This window comes from Ictalurus furcatus, chromosome 16, assembly GCF_023375685.1.
Source record: "Ictalurus furcatus strain D&B chromosome 16, Billie_1.0, whole genome shotgun sequence".
NCBI lineage: Eukaryota > Metazoa > Chordata > Actinopteri > Siluriformes > Ictaluridae > Ictalurus > Ictalurus furcatus.
In genome coordinates this window covers 27,635,052-27,652,551 of record NC_071270.1, presented here as the reverse complement: position 1 = coordinate 27,652,551, position 17,500 = coordinate 27,635,052, and the positions used below count along the sequence as shown (strand labels likewise).

Below are 17,500 nucleotides of genomic sequence, written 5' to 3'. Positions count from 1 at the left end.
CATTTCTTTCTTCCATTCTGTCAATTTTTGACAATTACTGAATATTTCTTTCCGTCCAAAATTATCCCCTCCCTCATAAATAAATAAATAAATAAATAAATACATACAGTATCTCACAAAAGTGAGTACACCCCTCACATTTTTGTAAATATTCGATGACATCTTTTGATGTGACAACACTGAAGAAATGACACTGTGCTACAATGTAAAGTAGTGAGTGTACAGCTTGTGTAACAGTGTAAATTTGGACTGGCCAAGCATGTCTCCAGAGCTAAACCCTATTGAGCATCTGTGGGGCATCCTCAAACGGAAGGTGGAGGAGCACAAGGTCTCGAACATCCACCAGCTCCGTGATGCCGTCATGGAGGAGTGGAAGAGGACTCCAGAGGCAACCTGTGAAGCTCTGGTGAACTCCATGCCCAAGAGGGTTAAGGCAGTGCTGGAAAATAATGGTGGCCACACAAAATATTGACACTTTGGGCCCAATTTGGACATTTTCACTTAGGGGTGTACTCACTTTTGTTGCCAGCGGTTTAGACATTAATGGCTGTGTGTTGAGTTATTTTGAGTAATTTACACCGTTACACAAGCTGTACACTCACTACTTTACATTGTAGCAAAGTGTCATTTCTTCAGTGGTGTCACATGAAAAGATATCATCAAATATTTACAAAATGTGAAGGGTGTACTTACTTTTATGAGATACTGTGTGTGTATATATATATATATATATAAATTAAAGAATGACCCATTATACTTTTTTATCAGTTTACAGTTATCTTGTGATTCCTCTTCTTCCTCCTCGTTACAGTAGCTGTATACATACTATAATATAATATAATATAATATAATATAATGAGGAGAAGCTAAAGGAAAGATGAAGGGTAATTAGCGATGGTCACGCTCATCCTTCTGTTCACTTTAACTCAGCGTATGGACGGTTATTGATTACCGTCTCCATGAGGAAAGCTGGGTTTGTATATAAAGAGGCCACAGGAAGCAAGGTGTAGATTAACCATCTGGAGCTCAGATCTGACAGCGTGATTATTCAGGAGAAAGCTGCGGGAAAGCGTTAGCCTCTTTTTTTTTTATTTCTAGAAAACTGACGCATGGGGCATTAATTAGCAGAGCTGCGAGCTCTAATCAGCAGGACTCTTTTCAGGATGAGGAGGCTAATCTAGACCAAACACACACAGCTCTCTGCCTCTTCGCTCTCTCACTTGCCTTATCTCATTCAGAGTCACCCTGCACATCTGCTTTCATATCACACACTTCATCTGGAGAGGCTCGGAGACCGCGGCGGAGGATTTACGAGCACTGACGACGAGAGGCAGCAGCGGGGTTTTATTCCCCAAAAGGCCACTTATGTAAATTTGCTTAACATGCAGAGTCAGACCGTCACACTTGTGATGAATACAGTACACAAGCAGGATTCATGGTTTTTTTTTCTTTGAAAGACTCCATAAACAGGATTTATTCAGAACAGAGTGTAAAATAAGTAAAGAAAAGCCTGACACGTGAAACACTGCAGTGAAACAAATTCATTATCACTATACACCAATCAGACAGAACGTTAAAACCACCTGCGTCATATCGTGTAGGTCCTCCTCTTCTCGTGTCACCGAAACAGCCCGGACCCGTCGAGGCACGGACTCCACGAGATCTCTGAAGGTGTGTGTGGGATCTGGCACCGAGACGTTAGCAGCAGATCCTTTAAGTCCTGTAAGATGTGAGGTGGGGCCTTCGAGGATCAGACTTGTTTGCCCAGAACGTCCAACAGATGCTGGATCGGATTTGGAGGTCAATTGGAGATCAACACCTTGCATTTCTCTGGTCAGATAAAATGAAAAAATAACTCTCTGGCCATAGCGATCAGCGCTATGTATGGAGGTGTCATGTAACGAAGGCGTAGGTGAATGCAGACTTATTTTATTCAAGGTGAGTAACAACAAAACAAAACAAAACAAAACAAAACAAAAAGTATGATACCAAACGCAAGAAAACGAGGCAAAGGAACAAGGTACATAACCACGGTAACAGAGAGCGCCAGACAACAACGACCACAAAAGACAAATGCAAGACAGTGTGTGGTGTGGAAGATGTGACTTATATACAAGTAAACCAAAACGTGATTCAGGTGCAAACAGTCATGTGACTTGATCACGTGAGGTGCGGTGGCTGATGGGAATTGTAGTCCAGTGCCTATGTTGGCATAACCATGACAGGTGTTTGTTCCGTGGATTTTAAAGATGGGCCGAAATCAGCCGTCTGATTCTTCCATTCACGGGGTGTGAGCTGGAACTGCCAGCCAACCGGTTTTGTCGGTTTCACTCGCCCCGAATTGTTGGCTTTATTTCCCACAGTTGCGACTTTAATTCTCGCAGTTGTGAGTTTAGGCTGCATCTCACACACTGTGACCTGACGTATTTATTATTACTTACATGACCTTATAAGTCGACTTTTGGTAGTCGACTTGGTATACTTGGTAGTTCAGACCAATACCTCATCTTGTTTACACCTCCTTCACTCCACCGTTGTACACGTTTGAATTAAGTACAACCCCAATTCCAAATTCCAATGGTGGCTTAGTGGTTAGCATGTTCGCCTCATACCTCTAGGGTCCGGGGTTCGATTCCCACTGTGGCCCTGTGTGTGTGGAGTTTGCATGTTCTCCCCGTGCTGCGGGGGTTTCCTCCGGTTTCCTCCCCCAGTCCAAAGACATGCATGGTAGGCTGACTGATGTGTCTAAAGTGTCCGTAGTGTATGAATGGGTGTGTGAGTGTGTATGTGATTGTGCCCTGTGATGGACTGGCACCCTGTCCAGGGTGAACCCCGCCTTGTGCCCCATGCTCCCTGGGATAGGCTCCAGGTTCCCCGTGACCCTGAAAAGAAGTAAGCGGTAGAAGATGGATGCATGGATGGATGGATGGACAGAATGCAGTGATTTGCAAATCTCATAAACCCGACTGTTATTCACAGTAGAACATAGAAAACATATGGAATGTTTAAACTGAGGAAATGTTCTGATTTAAGAGAAAAAAATAAGGAAAATTTGATGAGTAACACGTCTCAAAAAAGTTGGGACGGGGAAGCAAAAGGCTGGAAAAGTTAATGTTAGTAAAAAGAAAGACTTTGAAAAGACTCGGGTTTGTGAGTGACATTGACTTTGTTTACTTCTGACACGTGTATTTTGTTGTGATTTCTGTCCTGTCTCCACCCCTGTATCGTCACTGGTTGTTTCCTGTACGTGTCAGTACTCTCAGCTGTTTTGTGTTTCATCCCTGATTATGTTTGATATTTAAACCCCAAGTGTGTCTATGTTCAGTACGAAGTATTGCGTGAGTGTTACCACTCACCGTACCAAGCCTTTTGTACATTGTTCCTTGTGTTTTGTTTCTAATTTCTCGTTTTGTGCTTTGCCTTGCCTGTTTTATGCCCATTTGCCGATCGCCTGACCCTTTGCCACGCTAGGTGTATCACGATTTGGATTTGTCTGCCTGCCTCTTTTTAAATAAACTTCTTATCTGCACTTGCATCTGTCGCTCAACCTCTATACGTGACAGTAACATGATTGGGTATAAAAATCTCAGAGTCTTTCAGAAGTAAAGACGGGCAGAGGTTCACCAATCGGCGAAAAACTGCGTCTACAGTTTGTTTAACAATTTCAGAATAACGTTCCTCAACGTGAATCTCATCATCCACGGTACATCAAAAGAATCGGAGAATCTGGAGAAGTCTCTGTGGGCAAGGCACGAGGGTGAAAATCAATATCGCGTGCCTGTGATTTTCGGGCCCTCAGGCGGCGCTACATTAAAAACAGGCATGATTCTGTAATGGAAATCACTGCATGGGCTCAGAAACACCTCCGGATTGTTCTGTTCTGTTCACAGACCCATCCACAAACGCCGGTTAAAGCTCTATCATGCAAAGAAGAAGCCGTATGTATGTGTATGGGTATCTGTGTATATACTTTTACTCACATGGATGTTTATGTGTTTATGAGTATAAACGTGTATATGTGTGTATATACTATGTAAAGTGACCTTGAGAAAGGTGCTATATACAATAAACTTCGTCTTCTTCTTCTTCTGCTTCTTCTTCTTCTTAATATAAAACCAATTTTATTTTGTCACTGCGGGGGAAGCAACAATACATTACAATCATGAATAGCCTGAGAAAATAAAGTTGAATCTCTCGGAAGGTTGAGTCTGGTGTCGAGACTGAACATTAGCTCTGATGGAGCAATCAGCAATCGTGTCCTGATGAGCCGCGGAGCTGGTTCGATTAATGATGTCGTTCCTCGCCTCCTGTCCCCTTTAATTACTCGGTTAATTGTTATCTTCCTCAGAAGTGCCCTAAAATTCATCAGAGTGCGCCGACTCGTCTGGCTGAAGAATAATACTGAAGGTAAAATGTATTGTTGGAGGGATGCATTAAAGAAGAAACAAAAAAAAAAATGGAAACCTACGTAAGAGCTCGTTCACAGCACGGCGGACTCTCCACATAATCAGACGGGGGTTGTTTTTTTTTTTTAAAAATCGCTGATGTGAAGTTTTCTGTAAGGAAAGGTTTATTTGACACTTATGGAAGGAGTCTCCAGTGTCAGTACTATGTAACACTCAGAGGTAAAACTGTAACTGTAAGTTTTCTGACATCATCAGGACAGAGGAGTTTACACTTAACATGACAAGCTGGTTTTATAAGTAGTGCGGTTTTATAAGGACATTGGAGGTGAGGTTTACTGAGCGTCTTGCGGAACCGCACACGGTTCTTCTCTAGACTTTGTCCGTCACGATCTATAACAGAGTTTGTACTAAAAAAAAAAAAAAAAAAAATAGGGTGCCTAAAATTTTTGCACAGTACTGTGTATAGTAAATGTATTGTGTAATCCTGTATGGTCCACAATATTATGTATAAGCTGTGAAATAAAACACTTCGGGACACGCTATTATAAGAAAACTATCGACTTTGGCATGGTAACAATAACTCTATAATAATAATAATAATAATAATAATTTGATCACATGACCCTGTTGTTGATTATTTTTCTATAAGAGCATGACCAGAGCGATTTATTCATTACAAATGACTGGATAAATTTAACAATACACACAGTGATTCAAACAATTTGAGAAAACCACAACAGGAAGATAAATGAATGGTTAAAATGGTACAAAATACCATGAAGCACTAATTAATGAATGAATTCTCAGGGTTTATGAGTTTGATCCTGACCTTTATCCTGTCATAAACCGTCTCGTTAGTGTTTCTGAGTGAGTGTACGTAGTTACCTTGCTAATCTAATCTCGGCTAATCTCAGTTAGTTTGCTAAGCTAATGCTAATCTAATTGAAAAACCATGCTAGCATGAAGCATAAGATGTAAACATAAATCAAAGAAAGTGATGTATAAATCATATAGTGGACTTTTTTTTTTTTATAGTTTGGCTGCTATCATTTCTCGTTCGAATTTATTTCAGGCCACGCCCACGAGCGACAAACTACATGCGACGCCTCAGAGCTTGTGCGAAAGTAAGATAAGACTATAACAGTGAAATGTCCGACCTGTTATTCCGTCATGGGTTAACTGTAGTGAGTGCCAATACTTTTGGAACCAGACAAAAAAACAAAACAAACAAAACTACGCAGACATCATATATGTTTAAACTGAAGATATTACTCACGGCACGACGAGATTTTATAAAGCCCTTTCTATCCATTTTGAAGGTATTCGTTCTGTAACGATGGAATCGAGCGTATTTCTACACAGCATCTGGAAACTGCTGAATGTGTGAAGGTTTGTGCTCGCATCAATCTGTTTTATCTGTGTGTGACTTGCAGTTATAAGGTTTTAAAGCACTCTGGCTTAACATTAGTTGGTTTAATTTGCTATATAAATAAAATTGACTTCCTGGAACTCCGCCGAGACTCTACCGAGGTTTAGGAACGTGCGATCGAGCGAAGAGACGCGGCAGTTCCAGAGCGAGTCGCTACCATCTGAGGCGCTGTGATTCGTCTGATATGTGCACGATTATCTCTCTCCTTCGCTACTGAATATCAGCCAGAGGGTGTAATATTCCTGTCACACACTGATGCGTGGAAATGACAGATGATGATGGTATTAAGAAATATTTTCCCATACTGCTAGCTTTCATACACTGACAGACATATTAGCATCTGTTGCATGAATTCAACTGAAAAGTGACATTTCCATTATTTAGTTAAATATACTGGAGCATTTCTGTGAAAGAGATATATTTCTCACGCAAATAAATCCGGTGCTCTTGTTTTTTGTCTGATGGGGTTAATTTAATTACACTTGAATTTTTTTTATTACGGTTTTTGTTTGAAAATTGCGTCATAAAGCCCACTCTGAGCGACTCAATAAGCAGTTCAACAAAAACAGCGAAGAACTTGACAGCGATCACTTATATTTGAGATTGTTTAAATATTTTTTCTTCAGTAAACAGCTGTGTAACTGCACTGGCAACAGTGATGTCCCCCATGACGCCAGCACGACATGCGACTGGGAATAATGGAGCAACCGATAAACGATCACCAGCGTGACTCAACACGTCAGAGCCTCGCTTCTCTCTCTCTCTCTCGTGAAGTTAATAAGAAAATAAATATGCAGCTTTCCATGTTACCAAGAAACTCCAAAAACCTAAACTCCTCTGTCCTGAAGATGTTCATATGCTCCTAAAAGGGTTCTACCTGGAGAACTAAGTGTTCTTACACCACTAAAAGGGTTCTACACGGAGGACTAAGGCTTCTTATGCTCCTAAAAGGATTCTACTTGGAGATCTAAGGGTTATTATGCTCCTAAAAGGGTTCTACTTGGAGGCCTAAGGGTTCTTATGCTCCTAAAAGGGTTCTACTTGGAGATCTAGGTGTTCGTCTGCTCATAAAAGGGTTCTACTTGATGATCTAAGGGTTATTATGCTCCTAAAAGGGTTCTACTTGGAGGCCTAAGGATTCTTATGCTCCTAAAAGGATTCTACTTGGAGATCTAGGTGTTCGTCTGCTCATAAAAGGGTTCTACTTGATGATCTAAGTGTTCTTATGCTCCTAAAAGGGTTCTACTTGGAGGCCTAAGGGTTCTTATGCTCCTAAAAGGGTTCTACTTGGAGGCCTAAGGGTTCTTATGCTCCTAAAAGGGTTCTACTTGGAGATCTAGGTGGTCGTATGCTCATAAAAGGGTTCTACTTGTAGGACAAAGGGTTCTTATGCCCCTAAAAGGGATCTACTTTGAGGACTAAGGGTTCTTATGCGCATAAAAGGGTTCTACTTGGAGATCTAGGTGGTCGTATGCTCATAAAAGGGTTCTACTTGGAGGACTAAGGGTTCTTATGCTCCTAAAAGGGTTCTACATGGAGGCCTAAGGGTTCTTATGCTCCTAAAAGAGGGCTACTTTGAGGACTAAGGGTTATTATGCTCCTAAAAGGGTTCTACTCGGAGTGCTCAGGGTTCTTATTCTCCTAAAAGGGTTCTATTAGGAGAACTAAATGTTCTTACATCACTAAAAGGGTTCTACTTGATGAACTAAGTGTTCTTATGCTCCTAAAAGGGTGCTAATTTGAGGACTAAGGGTTATTATGGTTCTAAAAGGCTTTCACTTGGAGGACTAAAAGTTCTTATGGCCCTAAAAGGGTTCTACTTAAAGGACTATGTGTTCTTATGCTCCTGAAAGGGTTCTACTTGAATGAGCTGTTACTACGGAATCAAAAAAACCCCTAAATGTTTAAGAAGAAAATGTTTCAGAATTGTGTAAAGATGACGGACTTCCTGTTTGCTTCCTGTTTTTCTGGAGCAGATCCTCTGTCCCGACCAATCACACGCATTTACGTCAGTTATTTAGCTGAAGGCATCCCCTCGAGAATGCAAAGTGTTTTCACAGACGTTCTTAGATTTATTTACCTTCTCTAGCTGCGATTAGTGCCGTGACAACAGGGCTTTCCCCCAAAAAATAAACAAGCGCGTTTAAAGACGACTGGACGTGTTTCGTAAGTGTTTATTCTCAGCTTCAGTTTGAAAACACAGCGCTAGTAGAAAATAAAATAAAATAAAAAAAGTTGTGAAGTGAAAATAATGCGTGGAATTTATAGCAATGAGTGAAGCATTAATAGTGTAGAATTAAAAGCTTGTTGTTATTTATTCGTGTCGGATGCAGGGAAATTTTACGTAACTGGACCTTCACGACTTTTAATTGAATCTTTTTAGGGTTTTTTTTTTTTAAACCAATAACATCAGATCTTTCAGTCCTTTGTGGGAAGAAAAGATCCATTTTACTCATTTACTTCCACCCTCCTTTACTGTTTCCCCCTCTTTTCTCTAAAACTCTGTTGGTAGCAATTCATTATGACTCATCGATACTCAGTTTCCATTTTGAGCAGTGTATATTTCCCACCGTTGATTCCGACAGCGTTGTCATTAGAAAACAGAAACATGTTGGCGGCAAAAAAACTTCAGAGTTCATTTCAAAAAGGAATGACCAGGAGTCAAGCGTGGACAGAAATGACAAAGGACAGACTTGGAAAAGGACAAGCGAAGGTTGAGTCGAGGGTAAAAAAATGGCAGCGTAAGCAAAAGACATTCACACACACTTCCACACACACACACACACACACACACACACACGACCCTGAGTTCCTACAAGCAAGCGACAAGGTTGACACACTGCCGTCATCACTCATGTGCACAGTAGTAAATAAATCTCCTGCTCAGTCTTACAGTCTTAAGCTCTGATTATAAATGAAGCCAAAATGTAAACAGTGTCATTTACAATCTATCATTTATTTATTTTAGAATTCATCATTTGAGCTACTATCACAAATGTGGCAAAACTCTCAATAGTGTAACTTTAAAAAAAACAACAAAACAAAACAAAAAAAACACCGTTACGTCTTTATTGAAACAGACTAACTCTAAGGCTGATATTTTATTATTTTATATATAAAAGATGAGTGACGTTGCATTCAACTAAAAACGGATTCGACTCAAAGAAGACGGACAAAGAAACAGAGACAGAAAGTAAAATCCTGAATCGATGCTACTGAAAGAGAGCCGGTGGCGAAGAGAGCCGAGAAAGAGCCGTTTAGCTCGTTACAGGAGAACATGTGGTATATGTGAGTGTAAGGTCCGAGAAAAAGATCAGCATAAACAAACAAAATAAATCAATCAATCAATCAAAAACAAACACCCCGCCCCCAAATGATAGATTTTATTTAATAAATTACTTCATTCATTAATTTGTTTGAATATTACTTCAGTGTGAACACTAGGTAAAAAAAACTAAACAATACTTTTTATTTTATTTTATTTTTAATATAAATTTTTCCTAGTTTATTTTTGGTATCGTATATTGTTAATTGTGTATATTAAAAATGTGGCCAAAAAGGAAAAAAAAAAAATCGTACTGAAAGTTTTTGCAGCAACAATAAAAAAAAAAAAGAAAAAAAAAAAAGGAAAAACAAGAATACAAAAAAAAATAAATAATAATAATAATAAAAATCCTAGTGTAGTTTTGGTGTCATGTGACAAAAAAAAAACCTACATCATACATTTTTATCTTATTATTCTTTTAAATTCTTTTATTTTCATATAAAACATTTCCTAGTTTAGTTTTGGTATCAGGTGTTGTTTAAAACTATATTTAAAAAACACAACAACAAAAAGTACCACTGAAGGTTTTTGCAACAAAACAAAAAAGGAAAAAAAAAAAAAAAAATCCTACAGTAGTTTTGTTGTTATGTGAGAGAAAAAAAAAACAACCTACAAACAATTTTGTCACATTGTAACGTTGCAATAGTAGAAAATTTTGACTAAAATGATACCAAATATATTTATTTTTTGTTAAGGAAAAAAAAAAAAAACACTAAAAAATACTAAAAATGTTTTTCCTATTATAGTTTTGATATCAAAGCCAAAATGATTGTAATGTATTACGACAACCCTGATAACCCTGTTACTTATGTGTTTAAAATATATTTTAACAGTTTGATTTAATTGTTTAAAACAGATTCATTATATTTAAAGGGATAGTTCACCCCAAAAATCGTCAGTTACTCCGCCTCATGTCGTTCCAAACCCGTGAGACTTTCGTTCATCGTCGGAAAACACAAACGAACACATTTTTTAATGAAACCTGGGAGTTTTCTGTCCCTCTGTTTACAATCAATGTAAAACTTTCAAGCTCCAAAAAGTTCATAAAGGCATCGTAGAAGGAATCCACGTGACCCCGGTGGTTTAATCCCAGTTTTCTGAAGCGATACGAATGTTTCGTGTGTAAAAAAAAAAAAAAAACCCCAACTAAAATTAAAATTAAAATACCTTTATTCGCAAAGTATCTTCACTTCTGCATAGACGTGCGAGGGCGAGTAACTGACGACAGAACCTTCATTTTTTGGGTGAACTATCCCTTTAAATTTGTCTTCCACTGCTCTTTTGTTGAAAACCTAAACTCAGGCCTGGGGTATTCACGAGGTATTTAATTTGCATGAATTTAATAGTAGTAAATACTTTAATGAATGAATGAATTTTAGAATAAACTTTAAAGGAAATGATGTCGCTTTGTCGCTTGCTAATGTGAACGCAGGGTGAAATGTTATACCGTGTAAAGAAGCCAAGAAACCAACATTAAAGTTCGTACAACGATGTTGACATCCGAATGTCATGCACACGTCTTTGTCCCATAAGTAAGTATGTACACACACACACACACACACACACACACACACACACATGTTGGTTTGCAGTCAGTGTGAAGTGTTCGAGACCCTCTGTTTTCATGCTGAGGTTGTAAACAGGACTGCATGTTCAACCGACGAGAAATCTGAGACGAGGGTCACCACAAGGTCGTCATCGTTCTCATACACAAGGTTGTTAAATAGCATGGAATAAGGTCCGAGTTGGAAAAAACGACGTGAATAAAATCCCTTCTTTTTACTCGGATGATGAAGATGAAGAAGATAAAGGATTCCTGACTCGCTCGTTGCTCGTTAGTTTAGCATTAGATACCAAATTGTTTATTCCTGCCGGATAAAGATGGACGAGAACGAAATGCACAAAAGGCACCACCGAAGCCTTCCACGTCCACGTCCAGGTCCACGTCCACGTCCACACTGTCCTTCACGAGTCCATTTCACAAAGCCGTAGTGGAGAAGCTCCTACAAAATGGCAGGCGATTAAAAGAAACCGTGTTTTTGTTTGTTCGTTTTATTTGCAAAAAAAAATCTGTCTCGAGCATTATAATACAAAATGCTTTCACAGCAAGGGATTCTGGGAAACGATAATTAGCTCGCTCGCCTCCTCTGATACACTCCTACGATCCGAACGAAAGGAAATGGCCGAAGTGTGACGCGATGCGATGGAAATTCTTTACAGGAACCCTGTTGCAGTTGATAAAGTGGACATAGGAGTCCGGCTAGTGAATTGTGGGAATGTCTCCGATCCAGGCTCGAGGCAGCGGTCTGGGACACACGTATTCATTCTAGGACAGAAAAAAAAAAAAAAAAAGAAGAAAAAAGACGATTAGCCCAACACAAAGCTCCGTGGGTTTTCCCCACACCGCCACATTTCTGTAGTGAACAGAGAAATGAATTATGCTAAGGTTAATTACTGTGTCAAAGTGCAAGCATGCATGGTCGATTTTGATCAAACAGATAAAACAGAGGGTGATGGCACGCGTGAAATGAACTCCTGAGAAGAAGCGCAGTACAACGCCATGCTTGTCTGAGACGGCTCTTTACGATAATAATTAAAATGCGGGTGAACGAATGAAGCAGTTCGATCTGGACGGAGTGACCTTGCCATTGTGAGCGCTTTATCTTAACTAGATTACATAAAAACTCCCCTGAATACCAATTTGGAATATGAGCCCAAAAAATAGACTGCTATCTCAATTACCCTGAAGTTCAGCACAAGATTTTTACATTATTGAAAGTAATGGAGAGTCGGTTTTTTCCCTGCCCCCGATACTCTAAAATCTTTTCATCGTAGGTGTAATGAGGACGACGCGGCACTTTCCTCTTACCGTGTCTAGCAAGGTTCGGAATTCCTCAACTAAGAATGTCTTCTCTATAAACCTGCTATTTAAAGATGCATTACAACATGTCACGTAGTGTACATTGTACGTTCTAAACCTCAAATGGCCCCGTTGTGTCCTCCAAAGCATTTTCCGTTTACTTTAAAATGAGGTAGAATCTGAATAAAAGGTAAAGAATTGAATTTGAAGCTTGCAGGAGAAAGAAAAAAGGCAGGTTTGGGTTGGATTGCTCATGTGGTGCGGCACGATGCGATTATCTCCATCATTCATTCATCTTCAGTAGATTTTTTTGTTCTGGAAAGCAAGTAGGCCGTAGTCAAGCCTGCCATTTTCAAACCCAAGACCAGTCCAAGACCAGGTCTAGCCAAGATCTAGTCAAGACTGAGTCATGCGAGGCCAAGTCAACAGCGATTTCCAAATGAAAGTGATATCGATTCAAGATCAAGGCCAAAAACCATCAAATCTTTTACTTCAACTACTTGGATTGATTGCACCATCATTGCACCAACGTTTTTGATGTTTTCTAGAAACTCAAACTTTCTGAATGCAACACAAACTCTCAGTCGAGACCAAGACCATATTTGGCGATACCAATACCAAAACCCGAGGCAAGTCCACATACAAACGGACACGTCGTAACCCAAGGCAAGTCCATGATAACACAGAAACTGTCTTGAGATCAGACTTGAGTCTGATAGCCTTAATAGCAGAGGTCAACCGGAGAACCACTGTCCAGATGTGGACCCAACAAAATCTGAAAAAATACCATACATTTTTACCCTCAAAAATATTGTCAATATCAATGCATGCATACTTAGATCAAAAGGTGCAGGCTATTTGTTGGTACCTAGAATAGTTAAGGCTACAGCAGCGAGAAGAACTTTCTCTTACAAAACCCCACAGTTATGGAACTTTGTGTTCGGGACCCAGACACAGTCTCAGTGTTTAAGTCTCCGCTGAAAACGTATTTGTTTACTCAAGCTTACCATGAGTAGACTTTCTTTTACGCAAAGCACAGTCTTACCTAACAATCTCTCTCTCTTAACCTCCCGCTCCCTCTCTCCTGTCGAGCCACACATGATTTTATGTAGATGCCAGTGATCCTGATCCTTTCTGCTCTCCGGCCTGCCTGATGCTCTACCTCTGGATGGAGCTCTCATCAACTTCAATTCCACATGGACGTTCTCGCTGTGGGTGCTGGGACTACGGTTGCTGCGATGGCCTTGGGACTGCGATTACCACGTGCAGTTTTACACTCAGGTCTCCTTTAGTGAACAGTGGACGAGTTCAACAAACAGACTTCATATAAAACCATAATGAACTTTCTTTTACTTTCACACTCTCCGTTGTTACCCAGATGAGGACGGGTTCCCTTCTGAGTCTGGTTCCTCTCAAGGTTTCTTCCTCAGATCATCTCAGGGAGTTTTTCCCTCACCACCGTCACCACCGGCTCGCTCAATAGGGATAAATTCACACCCTTAAAATCTCCATCCTGTGATTATATGTTCCTGTAAAGCTGTTTTGAGACAATGACTGTTGTAAAAAGCGCTATACAATTAGAATATTTTATTGAATTGCATTAAAATGTCCATAACTCATATTTTCTAAATATGAATCATCTCAGCTTCTGCAGCAGATCCGAGCTGTAGCTGTTTTATTCAGTCACGTGCATTTACGGAAGTAATTTAGCTTAATACAATTATACAGTACAGTATATACAAATATAATAGCTTAGTAATTTAGTCCAGAGGGAGCTAGAGAACACAGAAAGGAAACAGAATGTTTAAAGAAAAAGAAATATGCATTTATTCTACCGCTTCAAGTTTAAATGACTAATATGTTAATATTTTTGGTGAAATAAATTCTAACCAAATTTGTTCTCATTCTAACTGGCAGGGTAGTTAAACTTTCTGTTGAAGCAGGAGTTTGGGTGGGATTTACAAAAAAAAAAAAACCCATCATACGTCAATCACTTATCCGATCCATTGTAAAAGTGCAAGATCAGTTCCTCACACACGTCAAGTCCTGCTAGCAAGACTTAATGAAACGTATACCTGCATAAAGGTGATACGTTCTCATGCTGTAATCTGGTGACCAGAGAGCTATAACAAACTGCCACACATAACCACACCCCTTCTCAGCCACACCCCTCATTCAGTCACAATGAGCAAACTGTCCCATTCACTAAATAATTACACTCACCTGTTGCTCGTTACTTTGCTAGTGTCCTTTCTAATGAAATTATTATTATTATTATTTTTAATGGAACTGAATGATGCCTTGATATGACACGTGCCATGATACTACACGGTATGCATTCATACACCTTCAGCAGCTCTATTGATCATCAGGCTCAAACGTTTGCATCCCCATACAGTACCATCCCACATTTATATCTCATTCAGAAACATAATTTGGGTTTTTCTATGAATATCTTAACAATTTTTGTTATGGAGAAGATTTTATTGTTGGTTTTAGTGTCATTTCGAAGGAAGAGTGCACAAACTTTAGGTTCTGCGCTGTTTTCCTGATCTGAAAACTCTGGTCTCCTCAGTGTGAACCTCCTGCTCGTGTATATACCCAGACGGAAGGAAAATATTAAATCCCCGTGACCTGCGATGATCAATATGAACAATATGATCAGTGTTTCTGGTTTGAATTGCACGCTGTGTTTCCTCTAATGTAGAGTTCTGTTCTTCACTTTTTGACCCCATGAGAAGAAAAAAAAATCAGGCAAAATCCCTATTTTAATAGTCTCAGAGCTCAAATGACTCAAAAAGAAAGTGTGGTGAAATCCAGGCCTTAATTACGCTGGAGCTCGACTAAAATCTCCCCGAGGGAAAAAGACAACCTCAGCATTTCTCTACGCTCGGAAAATGTACAGCAAGTCAAAAAAAGAAAGCTGGGGAACACTTTCTCTGGCAGCTGTATCCTTAATGATCTTTAAATATAATGTTCACAACATGTTTTCATACTATATAGAAATTATTTTTTTCTTCAAATTTTGTACATATCTTGAATTGGCATGAAATAGCGTACTTCATTTTTAAATGTGTTATATGTGCTGTAGCTAGGGATTGCATGACTCTTCATTTTTTTTCCTGTTGACTAGCAATAGTCAACTAGTCATCTTTTCCATTGTTAAAGCAAAACATTACTATTTTCACACTGGTTTATTAGTGCAGGAGAGAACATGTTTAAAAAAAAAAATTACGCACTTCAGGCTGGAGCAGGTAGGATTAGTCAGAATTATGTTAGCAGTGGGTGGAATTCCATCAGGAATGGGTGGGATTGGTCAGAATTCCTTCAGGTGTTAGTTGGATTGGTCAGAATTTGTTCAGGTATTGGTGGGATTGGTCAGTATTCCATCAAGACTGGTTGAGATTGGTCAGAATTCCTTCGGGTGTTAGTTGGATTGGTCAGAATTTGTTCAGGTATTGGTGGGATTGGTCAGTATTCCATCAAGACTGGTTGAGATTGGTCAGAATTCCTTCGGGTGTTAGTTGGATTGGTCAGAATTTGTTCAGGTATTGGTGGGATTGGTCAGTATTCCATCAAGACTGGTTGAGATTGGTCAGAATTCCTTCGGGTGTTAGTTGGATTGGTCAGAATTTGTTCAGGTATTGGTGGGATTGGTCAGTATTCCATCAGGACTGGGTGAGATTGGTCAGAATTCCTTCAGGTGTTAGAGGTGTTAGTTGGATTTGTCGAATTTGTTCAGGTATTGGTGGGATTGGTCAGAATTCCATCAGGACTGGGTGGGATTTGGCAGAATTCCTTCAGGTCTAGGTGGGATTGGTAAGAATTCCATCAGGACCGGGTGGGATTAATCAGAATTGCATGGTGAGTGGGTGGGGCTGGTTTATTAGTGCAATAGAGAACATTTTAAAAAAACGCACTCCAATTAACATCCATACACAGGCTTCAAATTCTTTAGGCTACGATGTTAGTACAACGATTGTGCAAAATAATAATTCTATATATCATATTTAATTAACACTATTTAAGGATCCGCTATGTCTTAAAATGCATTTGTTTTTATTTGGAAACTTCGCAGCACGGAAGCTCTTGTCCATCAACAGAGCAGTCCTTACACCCTTGCAGGGAGGGTGTGATGTCTACAGCAGGATCTGGCTCGATAACACCGAGCTAAACAATGATTAATAACACTATTTAACTCACATACTAAACAATGTTATAAACTGAATATCATTTTCCTAAATAATTATTATACTTATAACATATATAAATGTTATGAGCATATTTATATTTAACTTTGCATATATACAAGAAGTTGTGTTTGCTTTACCCTGGAGCTCTCCGGATTCATGCTGTAGAAAAGGTCACAGATGCTACAAGATGTGGTTTGTTTGCAAACAGGAAGTATGAATGTTATGCCAGAACTGATTAGATTACTGAGACTGACACACAAGGTGTATAAAAATGAACACTCATGAACACTCATCACTCCCAGCCCTTGAGATAAGCTACAGATTTTTACTGCACTCCTATTTTATGGCCAGGTGTTTGCATGTGATATGGACCTGCTGGAAATGGGGAAAAAAGCTTAAAGAAGTGACAGCCACCAGTTCACACTGAGGTGGGAATTAGAGGTGTGCATTGGGACTGAGATCCCCTGGGCCCAGCAAAAAAATATGTAGGAGGAAGTGGTTTTTCTTTTTACTCTCATGAAGCAAAGAAGCCAAATTCATAAACACGGGAGTGTACTGGATGTGCCGGATTACTCACGTAGCACTGGCTAACACACTGATTGCATTCATTCATCTACTGTAACTGCTTTATTCTGACTAGTGACTCTGTGGTTAAAATGACTAATTTGTTTAAAACTGAGTAACTGAAGGAGGGATGGAATTGGACTGAATTTCTCCAGGAATGGGCAGAAGTAGAGGGGAGATTGGTCCATCCTTATACTGGAGCAGGTAGGATTGGTCAGAAATCCATTCGGAGTGGGTGGGAGTGGTCAGAATTCCTTTGGGAGAAGTGGAATTGGTTAGAATTCCTTCATGAGTGGGTGGGATTGGTCCGAATTGCCCCCTGATTGGATGGGATTAATCAGAATCGCTTCAAGAGTAATAGAGATTGGTTAGAATTCCATCAGGACTGGGTGGGATTCCTTCAGGTGTTGTGAGTGGGTCCAATTGGTCAGAATTCCCTCAGGCATAGATGGGATTGGTCAGAATTGTTTCGTGAGTGGGTGAGAGTTTTCAGATTTCCTCCAGGAATGGTTTGTGCTTCAAGAGTAGGAGGGATTGGTCAGATTTTTTTTGGAACTGGGTAGGATTGGTCAGAATTCCTTCAGGAGTATACAGAAATGGTCAGAATGTCTTTGGGAGTGGATGGGATAGGTCAGAGTTGCTCCAAGAGTGAGTGGGATCGGTCAGATTTCCTTCAGGAGTGGGTGGGTTTGGTCAGAATCCCTTCTGGTGTGAGTGGGATTG

General features: G+C 39.7%; 1 protein-coding gene across 1 annotated transcript in view; it reads right to left on the bottom strand.

Moving 5' to 3' along the window:
- Positions 1–6,825: 6,825 nt before the first annotated feature.
- LOC128620446 (leucine-rich repeat transmembrane neuronal protein 4-like) overlaps positions 6,826–17,500 on the bottom strand; it is a 54,389-nt gene continuing 43,714 nt past the window's right edge. Inside the window, exon 3 of the transcript XR_008388146.1 lies at positions 6,826–11,486. The gene's annotated coding sequence lies outside the window, so the exon portion shown is untranslated. The remainder of the gene's footprint in view (positions 11,487–17,500) is intronic.